The sequence below is a fragment of the Chaetodon auriga genome, chromosome 2 (genome assembly GCF_051107435.1).
Source record: "Chaetodon auriga isolate fChaAug3 chromosome 2, fChaAug3.hap1, whole genome shotgun sequence".
Lineage (NCBI taxonomy): Eukaryota > Metazoa > Chordata > Actinopteri > Chaetodontiformes > Chaetodontidae > Chaetodon > Chaetodon auriga.
In genome coordinates, this window is record NC_135075.1 from 17,673,922 (window position 1) to 17,689,316 (window position 15,395).

The following is a 15,395-nucleotide window of genomic DNA, read 5'->3' on the forward strand; positions in this document are numbered from 1 at the left end:
GTCTGCTCTTTTAATCCTCTATCCCCTACAGTGGCGCTTCTACAAAAGAATAATCCACTACCGACAGGGGTCTCCTTGATCTCCTCTCGGGTACAATGGGCCAATGCAACAACAAAAGCTGAGGGATCAGGGGAACAAGGAAGCATGCATGGATTCCAACTTTTCTGGGTTAACACAATATTCATGATCCCATTCCCTACAGATATAGGGCAACTTTGCTACTGGCTCATGAAAATGATATGAGAACTCCTCTTTACTAAAACACCCTGGATCAAGGGTGGCTTTATGTCTTGCTATGAATAAACACCTTGCAGCAAATGACATCGTGGCTGTAGTCCCTCGAAGAGACAGCACGTTTGAGGATTAATTTGAAATATCCAACGTTTTAGCACATCAACCAGAGAACGACCATAAACATACACCACGGGGTGTGCAGGCACATAAACAGGAAGCCTTTCCTTCAGCTCCAATGAATACTGTGTCACTAGGTTAGGAAAAGAGTGCACTACACACTGTTAAGCCATTGACAATGGCTCAGGTTTGTCCAGTGACTTAAATAAAATCAATCGTCTTCCAAACACCACCTGCAAGATTACGGACTAGTGAGCTCTGGATTGCAAGGAAATGTTGGAATGGATTTGAGCTGCATTTCTAATTAATGACTGCATTAGCAAGCAGGATTAAATTTGTCAGTCAAGGCTTTAGACTTACTGATATGTCTGTACCAGTGCAGCTCCAATATTTCATACCCTGGAACAGAGCCCATTGTGAATACACTACTATTACTTTAAGGCAAGAGAAAGCTGCTTGCCAATCATAAACACAAAGAAGGGCTTTAAATAAATGGAGTGATTATTTACCATACTCAAATGAAAAGTGGTCCGTGTATAAAATTTTCTGGTAAGCTTTTAAGTCGAAAAATATTTATTTATCTATTATGGCCAATTCCATTTGATTTGTGCTTGCTGACAATCTAGCCATAACACTGCCATCGATGTGAAAACAGTCTGAGGCTCAATTAAAATCAATTAGCTCGATTAAACAATATTGTAATTAAAAAGGTTAAAGCTCTGCGAAGCAATATTTCATACACTGGAGTGAATGACTCCATGTAATGTCGCTACCAAGGCCAATCTCGCTGAGAATCAACAACCCAGTGAATATGAGAGAGATGAAGAAAAAAAAAGTCTGACATCTACTGAGCCACAGAGGCAATATTAGCCTTAAGAAATGATATAACAAACCCGAGCAAAACCCACACCATGCTGCTCCGTTAATCATGTCCATTTAATGTGAAATACTAACAATTCTTTGCCATTTAACTTAAAGGTCCAGTATGCAGGTTTTAAGACATCTGTTGGCAGAATATTCATAAGTATATTTTCATTAGTGTACAATCACCTGAAAATAAAAATCAGTGTTTTTATTACCTTAGAACGAGCTCTTAAAATCTGAAGAGGAAGCGGGTATGCTTCCCCAGAGTCTACCAAGTTTCTACGGTAGCCCTGAGTGGACAAACTAAACACTGGCTCTGACAGGGGCCTTTTGTATTTTCTGCAAGTTTGGTGGCCAAAATCCTACACACTGGTCCTTTAAAGTCAAGACAAAATTGACCCATTTTGGTTTTGTTGCTCTGATCTTGGCCAAAGCTAAAAAAGACAAAAAAAAAAAAAAGGATATGGAATGCGTATAAATATTGGTTATTGTTGCTGTTTATTGATGAAAATTGATCACTGGCCAACATATCATTATCACATTTTTTAAACCCTCAAACATCAATATCAGTACCAGCCTCAAAAATTGGTCCGTATCAGTCAGTATGTATTAACAAACCTGATGGCGGTTGTGACAAAAGCTTTATTAATTCACTTGTCCACCCACACAGTTTTATTCATTTTCAAACTGTGTCTCTCAGTGTTTCCAGGACAAACACTGGAGCTCAGACTGAAACTGTGTAGAGTTAGCTGTATATTTATACAGTTTGGGGAAATATTGTTGATAAAGTAGTGCACACTTGAGGCAGTTGTACAATTGGTTAGGACTTACTCCCATCCCATTTGTGTTTGAAGAAAATATATATTCTCTTTGGCAGAGCTGTCTGAAGTACAATGCCTCCAGTTGCTTTGAACATTCACCATTCCCCTGACCGACAAAGTGCGCTACGTGGGCTACCAACAATGAAAAACACTGACAACTATTCTGGTTCTCCAGTGAGCAATTTTCACCCTGTATTTTCTTGCTTTTCTTCTTTCTCCTCTTGAGTGAATTGTGGCAAACTAACAAAAATCCTTTTTCAGATGTTTCTGAGATATACACTGTAGGGCCTCACAAACGTGACTGACATCAACAACAAAGTCCATAGGTCAACCGTGTGGAGACAGATTAGATTTTGACTCAGAACATGAAAGGCAGCTCGAGAAGAAACAACCCTCGATTCATTGTTGACTGGCATATGCAAACAGAGCTAAGATATAAATATGGTCGCAATGCAGAGAAGTGAATAATTGGGAATTTAACACCCAATTCTCCACGTTATGATCACCTGTAGCAACACTGCACGACCAGGCTGGATGTTTTTCACGGCTGAACAAACTGTAAACATGTGCATCATGTTTACATTCTAAGTTAGACTACGTCTTGAGTGTCGGTGAGGATGGCTGAGCATGAGCTAAGATAATGAGAGTACATTCATCCGTTTGTGTTAATTATGGATCATTTCAAGTAGGCCGTGTAGCAAGGAGTCGCACTGTGAGAAAAAATAAACTACATGCAGAAGTAAAATATTTTGATGCATAAAGACGCGTCAGTAATAGTTTCATAATCGCATCGTAGACCCCTGAATCGGAACAGAGAGGTGCTTCGAGATCCCCACTCCTAACGAATACAAACACATCGTTTATCACATCAGAAACACATGATGCAATAAGCAAAGTGTACTGAAGCCACTTAAATGTTTCACAGGTCTGTTATTGAAAGTGTAACTAGAGGAAAGTGTAATCTTTTGCTAATTTTCCTTTAAAACACACATTACATCCCATTTACTACTGGAGAGATAATTCTGCCTTTCAAGAAGAGAAAGGGAGGAGCAGCGCTAAAATCAGATAAGTGATGGTTGCACAGCAGTCGATTAATCTGTCTCATCGCCATCCATCAGAATGACTATAATCCTAGTGGTTAAGCCTTTCCCACTGCAGCCGTGCCAGTCTATCAGGCGGAGGTGAACAAATTAAAAATAAGTGCATGTTTTAAAATGTTGTCGATTGATTTATCTAAAACATTACACGCCACATTTGCAGCTACATCCAGCATATGGCTCAGAGAGAACAGCTCACACACACTGGGCTGCACGACACATTTATTCTCATGAAAATCTTTATAGGTGCTATCAGGTAATTCACGCAGTATACTGACTGTTTTATATACTTCTGATGGACAAAGATGGGTGAGTTACCCTGATGATTCAGCTCACCTTGCAGGAATATAACAATATCTCACAGAATTTATCCGTTAGCAATGTTGCAGGGGAAACTCAGCTCCTCCACAGCAGTTATCTGGCCTGGTTCAACGTCTCTGAATCACTGCACACATCTCTGATTTATTCATCAATTCAAAAAGACTGAAAATACGTTTATCAGGCTGGTACAGTCGCTAGCTGTAGTCTTGATTACAATAGGTTTGTTTGAATTTCAAGACCAGCAGTAGGTTGGAAAAAATAAAGAGAAACTTTCTCCAATTCCACAAATATTTAAGTCTAAGCAATGCAATTGATGCCCGGCTGCTCACTTCTATATACCCAGAGGTAGCAGACAGTAACTGTACACAGCAGCTGTATGATATAGTATGTTAGCATATTGCTAAGAGTGTTAACATATTCTCAATTATAAATAAGCAATAGGACCTGAATGTTAGTCATTATCCTGAGTTAATGAGCTGATCCAATGATCCCTCTTGCATCATCTCTCACATTGTCTTTGACACTTGAATCCTACAACACAAAACAATACAATAGCTCTGCAGCAAATCCTACCTCTGTGAAGTTTGTGTTGTTCTATATCTGCAGCTGAAGCTGTGAAAGTAAGGTGTGATTACTTTGTTTTTCTGTCTTTAGCGCATCATGTTCCTTCTGTTATTTGTTTGTCTTATTTTTTCTAATCCCTGTATAAGATACAGCTACTTTGAAATCAATTTAACTTGCGTCATCATCTGAATCCCAAGTGTATTTGTACACGCGACACACATGGAAAAATGATGGGACTCTGATGGACAGTAGTGCCTATAATAAACACCATCAACCTAAACAGCTGTTTATAGTAGCAAGTGACACTTTCTAATGCAAGAGATGAATCCAGTGTGGCTCATTTGTGTACTGTGATGTCCTTGAAGGATTCACACAATGCGTCATTTGCACTGTGTGTATACAATAACTGTTTACTGTACATACTAAATCAGCAAATGTGACGGCAGCACAACAAGCAGGCAGCCATGTGAATCAAACATATCAGTGCAAAACATATGGATTGTACTTTTACCCTTCAAGGTGTTTTTGATCAGTGACAGCACAGATTTAGTCACAAAACATCCCATCGACATCACGATTTTGAGGAAATCAATAATGCCTCCATTTCATAATTTATGATTGATGGTAGAAGTAACACGAGTGATACTTATAATGTGTGTATTGTTGGTTAATACGACCTGTTCTGGGCGCACGCCTGTGTGATGTGACACCACTCTCTGCCATCTACTTGTTTTAAGTAAAACAGGCACATGTTTCTCTCAATCTGGCACTTTCAGTTCCAGGCGTCATCCCATTAACCTTGGGATAAACAGCCGTGCCTGTGCTACCATGGCAATGCTGACAGAATGGCGATTGCCTTGTCATTTCCGTTTTGTCCCTCGGAGAGAAAGCATCCATGCTGCATGCCTCCTGGCAGACCTCCCAGAATTGGCACACTAGCACTTGCAAAAAAATCAACGCTGATCAGTCCATATGTATGAGTAGCACTGACTGAAAAACATGGCCAGCAGAAAGAAGGCACAGTGTCAGGAGCACTGAGAAGGGTCACGGCAGTTGTCTAGATGCAGCAGTGGTAAGCGAGACCGAGCCTTGTGTATGCTGCACAATCCCTTCAGTGAATACAGGAGCATCGGATAACATTTTGAACAACATTCCCGGTGTCGGTTTCAATATGCTGATAACACTCCAGATGGTGGAGACGCAGGCACTGCAGCACTGGGGAGTATCAAATGCCCAGGTTAGACAACTGATGTGCTCGGGGCTTGTACAATGCAGGGAGAGGCCAGAATAGTCATCTATCAGTCCACTGATGATTGGCTAATGACCTTTTGTCTTACATCAGCCAGTCACACTTAGGATGGTCACTGACATTATTTCAATCGCAGACTAAATGATCTGAGCACATCAACACCACTGAATATAGGTCCAATGTGGTAATAAATAGAAGTGGTCAGATTGCAGCACAGGTTCAAAATAATAATAAAAAAATTGACCTCCCTGTGCAAGGAAAGATTATTAGCAACAATACTGGTGTGCCCAATTTTGGCTTTACCTTGAAGTTAAATGGCAGCTAACGTGGCCACAGTGCCGATGATGACACGCTGATGTTAAGCAGGTATGCTGTTTACCATGCTACAAATTTACTTCAGTAATCCTTAGGTACCGTGAATGTCTGAACCAAATATCACAAGAATCCATCCAGTAGTTGAGATATTTCAGTCTGGACCAACGTGGTGGACTGACTGACTGATTGAAACTGCCTTTCACAGTCATGCCAGCACATTTCTTTATCCTGGTTTCTCAGATAAGCAAGAAAGACATAATAGCATATATAAGCGACTGCAGGTACATATTACGCAGTATAGGCTAATCTAAAATGGATTTTGCACATTGTATGGATTTTATTTACTGTTTATGTAGAGAGCATTTGTGGCTTCGATACTCAGAATGAATTCTGAGGCATGGTGAGCAATGCTACACATGGTCACAACACAAGCATATTTCAGTCCTATCCACTGTAAACTGCAACACCAGAGTACACACAAAACAAACCAACAGACTTTGTCCCTTCCTCCAGCATCACTTAGTTCCACTGTCTCCGTGTCCTACAGATCTCTTTACATGCTTCCTGGCAGCTCTGTGACCTAATGGCTTGGATGTGATAAGGGAGAGGGGGGGGTGCTCAGTGCACAGCTGAATCAATGTGAGAAGGAGGGAGCAGACTCCCTGAACGGTGCCAATTGTGAGCAATGAACAATAAAAAATACAGTCTCCCTACTGCATTAAGTCTAACAAGCAATGAGGGATGGATATGATTTGCAAATTTCAGTCACTAACCCATAGTTTCAGAATTTCTTGGATTCACTAATACCTAAAGTGGGGCTCAGTCTAACAGTGTAACTGCATGCAACTACAAAGTGAGGAAAATCATCCTGGCAAAATTGGGGCAGCCAATTTTGGTGACTGACTGTTCCTGAGTCTAAATGAGGTCATGCTGCCAAACCAAAAATGCTACACCAGAGTGAAATGTGCGACTAAATAACAGTTCAACCAAGGACAGGGTCTTTTTTTTTGCTATCATTACTGTACAGTTCAACAAGTGAAATGTATTTTATTTCTAAAATTGTCACTGAGGAGTTTCAACATACCCAGAAAAGTCTGAGACAGAGGAAGCGTTCAGGCCAATGAAAAGATGTTTATGAAAATGAATCATCAATTGCAACAATTAGCCTTATATCTGTGTGTGTGTGTGTGTGTGTGTGTGAGAGAGATTTTGTATTCATAGGGAACTGTACTTTCAAAGGAATTTCTTGTCAGATTCTTTTACTGGCCGGTCTGCACAAGACGCCTCAATTATCAGCGAACCATGAAGGTAAAAACCATAATGCCCTCAGTGGGCGTCAGCAGGCTTCAAAGACAAGTCAGGGAATATGCAATGAAGAACAGTGAATTATTTTTACCCAGGAATTATAAAACGAGGAAATAATTGCAAAGTCTGTCTCACTGCTTTTAAAAGGCTTTTCTCAACATTGTCCAACATTCAGTTCTCCGAGGAGATCTAAAGGAACGGGGACTCGATATATCAGCGCAGTTTGCAAGAATGAAAAAAGGCATCTGGGGTCACCGTGGGGGACACAGAGGGTGATGCATGAGTGAGTCTTCAGTTACACTTCACCAAATTAAAGGTGCATTTATTTGACCTTGTCAGTTCTGTCGTGAACAAAGAGGAAGAAGAAGAAGAAGAAGTGAGCGCACCAAAAATAATCTCTTTGTATTCCTTCGCTTTATTGGAGAGACACTGGGGCAACAGTGAGAATTAAGCTTGAGAAAGTTAATAAAAATGACAATATTTGCTCAGCTGAGAGTGGGATGAGAAAATTCAGCCCCAACAAGTAGACACCCATGTTTCTTGAGGATAGATTCTAATCAAATGTCATGGAAACAATTCATTTAACTTTCCCTAAAGGATACCTCGCTACAAGGTATCGTTTTCATTGAACATGGAGAGAATTTAATTCGGTGCGGCCTTTGCTGGAAAGCATGTAACGTAATAAAATACTGATGAGTCAAATGACTAAAATCATTGCATTAACGCGGTGCAGTTAATTATTTAACAGCAAAAAATGCAATCAATAAATGATCCCGGGATTCACGTGCAAAGACGAAGGGCGGCATGAAGAGCAGGGTTCAGCTATGTGTGCACTAGATCATTAACTGACAATGTTTTACAGACGCTTTTGACGTGCGTGACATTGGGATGTGAGAAGTGTTTTTTTACAATGTGCCAAACAATTCATAGCTGCTATATTCAATGGGGGAGTGTCGAAGGGTGTTAAAGGTGCAATGTGACACAGCCAGGTATGAAAATAACAAAGAGCAAATCAAAATCAACTCAAATGATGTCACAATTCAAATCTGTTTGCAAATCTGTTGCATCGCAACCTTTCAACACGGAGTCACATTATGATGTTTTGCTCAGTATAAAACCCGAAAATTGGTTACAATACAGGCAACGCGGGTCAGCTTTTACATGTTGGAACCAGACGAGTGGGGCTACAGCTAAAACAGGTTCCATTAAAAGCCTTAACATTATCCTGTGAAAGTGGTGTCTGTTGAATGAAGAACTACCATGAGGCTTCAGGGGAAGCTTTGCATGAGTCAGTGTGGGAAATAGAGCTGCAATGATTAACTGATCAGCTGATCAAAAGAAAATGAATCAGCAACTCTTTTGAAAATCAAATTGTTGAAGTCAATTTTTGAGCAAAAATAAAAACATTTCATGGTTTCAAGATCTCAATTGTGAGACTTGTCTGCTTTTCCTGGTTTTATGTTATAAAAAATTAAATATTGTGGGGTTTTAGACTGTAGGTCAGATAAAAACAAGACATATGCTGATGTCTCATGTGATTTTCACTGTTCACTGATGTTTACTGAATTGAGAAAATAATCAGCAGATTATCCTCTAATGAAAATAACGATTAATTGCAAATAATTAATTGAGATCTGAAGTAGAAGACAGGCAGGATTAGTAATGGCAAGTTTGGCAAGAGATATACAGCAGATACATTTCACCCTCTGGTCCATCTAAAATTTCGATGATTATTTTCAATAAGTCAAATATAAATTCAGCTTGTTAGCTTGTTTTTCAAGGTCTATACAAGTTGGAGGTTTATACCTGTACATAAGATACTGTTTATTTATTTTACTACCTGCTACTACCCTTTGTAAACATCACAGGATATGTCTTCATATGCATACCAATCCCGTTTACATTATATGTACATTATTTGCCTCCGTGTGTGTTTGTATGAGCATATTTCTATATATATGCAACCAGGGATGGCATACACTGAGAGGCATGACCAAGTGGGTAGTATAGTGTACAGGAACATCTGTGCCAAGTATGGATTAGAAGTTCCCAAGTCCCAATGGGACACACCAAGGAAACAGACCTAAGATCCTGTGGGACTTCAAGTTCCAGACTGACAAGCAGCTGCTGGCTAACCACCCAGGCATCATGGTGGCTGACAAGAAGCAGAAGAGGGCAGTTGTTGTAGATGTGGCAATCCCAGCTGACAGTAACATCAGAAAGGAGGAGCACGAGAAGAGCGAGAAGCACCAAGAAACAACTGAAACGGGGGTGTTATCGGCCTCCAAATGGGGGGAAAATTAAAATTGTTGAATGAATACATTTAAGTAGTATTTTGATTAAAAAAAACAGCATCACAGTACATTATAAAGGAATTAAAATGTCTTTCCACTGTACGCCCAACTGTTTTCCTACAGTACATGAATCTTTCAATCAGTCAGGGGGGAATGTAAGAAGCTGTGGGACAGAACAGGCTGTTGCAGCATAGCTGCTTCCACACCTGGACCAACATATTTGCCTCCACACATTATTGCTCAAGTTGCAGAAACTGCATGCACGTTTGTTAATGACTAATTAACAAAAGTGTACCACACATCAAATTGAGCTATTCAGTTGTTCTTATCCACAAAACATGTGAAAAGTAATTTAACTGCACTTGTCCCATATTCCCTTGGTGAAGCTGATCATGTTTTGTTTAAGATTTTGATTAGAAAAAATAAAATAAAAAAGAATAAGCTGTATTAAAGGCCACATTGTGTACTTCTGTGCCATTTCTTTCCAGAACTTATCATTCTATCTGTGTCCAACTCTCAACTTCCCTCCTAACCTTTCACAACACAGTAACATTTGATAAATATAATAAATACAAGCTCCATAATTATAAACTGCTATCATTTCATCCAGAGCCACTACAGTATCAGCGTCCTTGGAGTTACTGCAGACACCAACTGTGACAGGTGATTAAAGGTCTAGCTGTTCTGGGAGATAGCTGGCAGGAGGTTTAGATAAGATAACTACTTCCACCCCAAGTGTAATGCCAAAGCCAAAGTGACAGGAAAAGAAGAGAAGATCCGATGAATCATCAGATCCAATGGATCATCAATAATCCTCCACTATCTCAACCATCAAAATGAAACTCTGCAAGAGTCATTTTGAATTTGAACTCCCTTTTGCTGATGCTGCGGGTCACACACCGACCCATGCTACAGGAGTTCAAATTGTTTTTTCATATAACAGGGAGCAAGTTATGTTCTTTAGATTTTGGTGATGACTGATATGATAAGACACGAGTTTGGTTAAATGATTCTGAACTTATGAGCCAGATTTCCAAGCCTCAGACTGCTTCTCCATGTGGTCTGAAGTGCTACTTCACTGAGATATTAATCTTGCTTTATTACCCTGGAAGATCTGCATTCATCTATCATCTCCTACAACTATAACCCAAGCCACTACTACGCATCCAGCAGACTCATCCAAAAGCTGTACTGTGCTGCTGCTGCCTGCCTGCCATGGAGGTTGTAGTCCAAATTAATTTCTTGTACAGTAACAATCTTCAAGTGCAAATGCTTTTTTTCTGCCACTACATTAGACATAGAGCGCTTTGGATTTAACTCAACTTTTCTCAGAAGCTTTGCTCTCCACAAAACAGCCTGCACTTCAGACAAGCTCCCATGACTCAAACAAAAAGGATCAGGCACAGCGGTCATCTCAGCAGAGCCGACAGAGCGAACCAGCATCGAGAAAATAATCTTTTCTACTTCTAGCAGTTTCTCTCAAGCATTTCATCGCAATCTAATGACCAATTAGCAGGACTGAAGCCAAATGTTCTAAAGAGAGGAGTTGAGGTTAAACGTCTTATCTCCAGAGAAGTTAATAATCACAACCTCAAATGTGATGAGGCCATAATATGGAGTTATGGTGGGAAGAGGCTCAGTGAATGTCTGTTCATTCAGAACCTTGCCTAAAGTGACACAGAGATTTAAAAACAGGGGTTTGACCCTTATTACCCTGACTTACACTACCATGCTTCCTTCAGTAATTAACAAAAAAAAACATGAATAAAAGAAGAAAATTTTAATGCCAAAGCCTGTCTAAAACAAGACGTCAATGTCTAAATGCCATTGATGTCTTCATGGCAACACACTCACGACTACAAGAGGACAAAAGATGACAAAAAAGTAAAGTCAAGATACAACCCAGCTCGACAGATACTTTGAATTCTGCTTTCTTGTACACTACAACGATCCTCCTTTGATATGTTAGATGAACTTACACTTACTGACAGGCACCAGCGGGCTCACAACCACCACCAGACACTGGCATCTCTTTTGGGTTTTTTTTAAACCTTGAAGTGAGCAGCTTTCGGGTTGCCAGTTTGCAGTGAGAAGATCGTGTGGTGTGTGACTGTGTTAAACAATGTAATCCTAAGATTGTGCCTGTCTGTCAAACAAAAGGAGAAGTTAGTGTTGATTTAATTTGGTTTCCTTGAGGGTCGGTGAAATTACAGGAGTTTCATAAAGGATTTAACAAAATGCAAGCAATGTCTTGATTCGACTGTCATGATTCTATGATGTAGGCTCTGCGATGCAGTTTCGTTCCGTCCTGGAGACGGCTTCATACCCCAATAGGAGGGTTTCAGATGTGGAGTGTTTTTCTTGCCCTATTTTATTGATTTGGTCTTTTTTTTTTCTTGATGTTTGTGCTTCTACCATTTGGTGGAAATGTAGTTGAATGGTTTCTCTTTTTTTGTCGGTTTTTACGACCCAGAGTCTGAACAGAATGTTTTATTTTGAAAATTGACCAAATTCTCGACGCTGTTACTTTGTCTGACTTCTGGCTCTGCCCAGTTTGATGTGGCTTCGGTCAAAAATAAAACTAAGCTGGTATTTTAAGCAGAGCAGAGCAGAGAGCCATTTCTGGGACGCTTCTGAAATGTGGTGCAGTGTGCCTGGTGGAACCCAAAGTATTGTCTAAAATGGCCGCAATCAGCTCTGGCCGAGCCGCCTTGCCTGATGGAATCAAACCGTAAGGAGCCTTCAAATACGGTAGACACCTGAGAATTTGCTGTCATAGCAAATAATTCCCACTACCTGAAAAGACCACAGCTGAGCTGACTTTTCTTAATCCAACCAAGCAGAGTCTTCATTAGCATTAGCATTAGATTTGTTAAAATAACCTTAAACGAAGACATAATATTTTCATATTTGGTTGCAAATCTTCCTGCATTCAATCAACATCTGAAATCTACAATCTGTACACATCAGCAGACACTTGATATCCTCCCTGCCAATGCTCTGCCAGACCTGTACTACAGCCATCTTCATTACTTGTTTCAGTGGCTTTTTGCCTTCAGTCTGGCCATCCGCAAGTGCATTGCTTGGTCATTTGGACTGAGGTCAAAAGACTTGGCCAGTCAAGAGCACTCCACTGTTTGCCCATTCAAAAACTGGTGGTGGGTCTGTTCATTTAGGACCATTGTTCTGCTCTACTGTCCTTAAAATGGCAGACTATTTGCAGAACATGGATACCCAACATGGAAAGCCTCAAACATCCTTAAAGCCAAAAAGTTAGCACGCAAAACTAATAGTAACTGTTGGATTTCAAATCCAATGTGCTGAAGAACACAGCCAAAACAATTCGGAACACATCACTGTCCTAATACAGTCTGACTGCACTGTAGATTTTAATCAAATTTAAGTCTGTTCCGTTTTTTGGTTATATAATGGTTTCTTTGAGGCGTTATCTTAACCCAGACATCTTTCATTATGCAATTAGCAGTGTGACCTCATACCCCTCACTCCACCCAGCCATTCAAGATCCAGGCTTCACTTCCAGCCCATGTCCACAGGAGAGGGTGGAGGAAAAGACAAACAATCCATCTGTCTCTCAGCATATACAATGTGTCTCAGTAGATCCTTTAAAAGACGAAGGGCCCTTAATACTTAGCAACTGACTTCAAATCCGTCAATGTACTGTGCATTTCCCAGTTGATTATTCAAGAAATTTGAATTAGAATTTAATGTGTTGGCTAGCCTTTACAAATCTGTACTGGCAAGCAATAACTCTTTTATATTTTAAACATAATTATGCATCAAGCATTGCAATGAGATCAAATACTGAGCTGCTGGTGAGGCACCTATATGAGAAAAATTGTGCATTCAAAAGTAAAAGCAGCATCAGAATCATTGACATCATATTGATGTAATTTTCACAAGACTGACAACAATTAAACTGACTAAACATGCTCACTGTCTCTGAGTATTTTAGAGTGGCAAACCACACAACCATTGATTTCAGGTGGCCTCGCTGAGTTCTGAAAAGTAGGCATCTGATAAGAATGGCGCCAGTGCCTTCTCAGAACCCGAGCTCAATCTTTAATCAGAGGTCATTGTGTTCCACACAGCAGCCCCAAACACATAAAAGCAGGTAGAGGAAGTGGTAAATCATACAGGCATTGGGGTCTAATTGGCCACCAGAAAGAGCCGCAGCCAAAATATTGTTTTCCCTTGGCGCTATCTGCTTCCATCTCGTGGACTTTCATAGAAACTGTGGCTTCCTGTTCTTGGGTGTTGGCCGCTGTGCAAGTACAACATCCCCTCGTCTGTAAAAATAATCTCCAGGACCTTGTGTAAAGAAAAAAAAGGGACAGAAATACATTCCGTCCCATGAGGAAGAGCTTCCTCTACAATTCAAAAACTTTAACAGTTTCCCCTTCAACATGGCAAGGGGCCAACATGTCTACAAATGTTTGAGAAGCTTCACATCTAAAAGGATCTCTGGATGGTCAGCACACAATATATCTGACAGAAATGTTACCATTAACTTGTATTACATGAGTAGTTACTGTGCTACTTCATGACAAAATCAATATATTTCATAGGCCTACCCATGGCCAGATTAAGTCAAATACATTCAGGCTCATTCTGGGCTGTAGTCTTGAATAAAATTGGTGTTTAAAAACTTATTTAGCATTCTGGAGAAAGACGAGATGGGTGTAGTTTGTGGGCCATCACTCTCTATGTGTCCCTGTTTGTTCTGCCTCACAGCACAGCTGCTGTTCTGCGACAGGCAAGGCAGGTGATTGGTGAAGAAGCAGCAGGTGGACAGCCTGCTCTGTCAGATCAAACAGCTATAGACTGTATTATCTTTCTGCACTTGTGTCCACAAAATAATTAGCTTACCTCCGATATCAACTTTTCAAAGCAAAGACAAACAGGTGTGACCTCAGTGATTACAGTCCCCTGCGTGTGTCTTGACGCTCAATGTGCGACAGTTAACAGCCCTGTGCAGACATGTTTATTTTGTTAACTCCACTTTTAACATCATATGGGTTGTAAAGCTAAAAATACTGCTGTGTGATATCTTTGCTTAGCAGCACATAACTCACTCTTTAACAAAAAAAAATCTAATTACATGACAGTGAGAAAAACAATAGCAATACTTAGGGACTGAGAAATCGAACATCCACACCTCCTACTTTAAAGGCAAAAAACTGTGGCATCTCCTAGCTCTTCAGCAGCCCATTTTATTCTTCTGCATGATAATGCTCATAAAGAATGTTTTAGGCTTTAAAGGTGCGATATGTAAGAACTGACAATGTGTCAAATTCATACTTGAAACAAATCACCAGAGTAACAACTAACTGCTGATAACTGTAGCTGCCCTTAGCTAGTTGGCTCTATTAGCCGTGCAGCTAGCGGTCTTTTTAATGCTAACTGATTCTGCTCTGGAGCTCAGTGTACCCTAGTGTTGCCGTTCACACCACTAGTACAGTGAATACAGTACAGATGAGGCTCCAATCAGGATTCTGACATGGAGGACGATGAAGACATGGCAGGCCCAGGTGGAGACAGGAAAAGTGTGAAGAGGGACAAGTACAAGAGGGGGGTCGGGCACCAGTCAGCACCCAGCCGCTCCTTGAGCTGTACTATTGGATTATTGCCTCAAGGTTCACGGTGGCATTACGAGACAGGACGGGCAGGGCGAGCTGTTTAGCATGCTAACTTCATCAGATATCTCTGCAATACAATACACAGACGTCTTTGACATAATGTCCAAACTGTTATTTCTTCACATTCTGTTGATAATTTTAGTTAATTTCTGAATGTTTGAAGATAACATCTATGCATAGCACATCAAGTGCTGCGTCTGTTTCTGTCAGTGCAGAGTTATTAGGTTTAATCTTTTGTATTCAATTTGGCCGTTTATTGAACAGTAACAGGATGAAATGGTGAGCGATGACAATATTTAATTCATGATTCAAATAATTATCTTGTGTTTATTTAATTTGTGATTTCAATGTAGTTTCATTGTGTTGGAAAAACAGTCAGCGTAAACAGTTAAATGAAACTTCAAGGCTTCGAGAGGTGACAAAAACTGATCAGTCAGCCTTTGTTAGAATTAATTCTTTGAAGTCAACCCGGTGCATCAGGGCTTTTAGTTGTGGATTAAATCTGATCAATGTTTGAATTGAGAGTGCTGGATAATTTGGGCGTTTGTTACTACAAT

The 15,395-nt window shown here is 40.2% G+C and overlaps 1 protein-coding gene across 2 annotated transcripts in view; it reads right to left on the reverse strand.

Moving 5' to 3' along the window:
- Positions 1 to 15,395, reverse strand: part of ca16b (carbonic anhydrase XVI b) — a 100,482-nt gene that overhangs the window by 49,774 nt on the left and 35,313 nt on the right. The gene's annotated exons all lie outside the window — the stretch shown is intronic.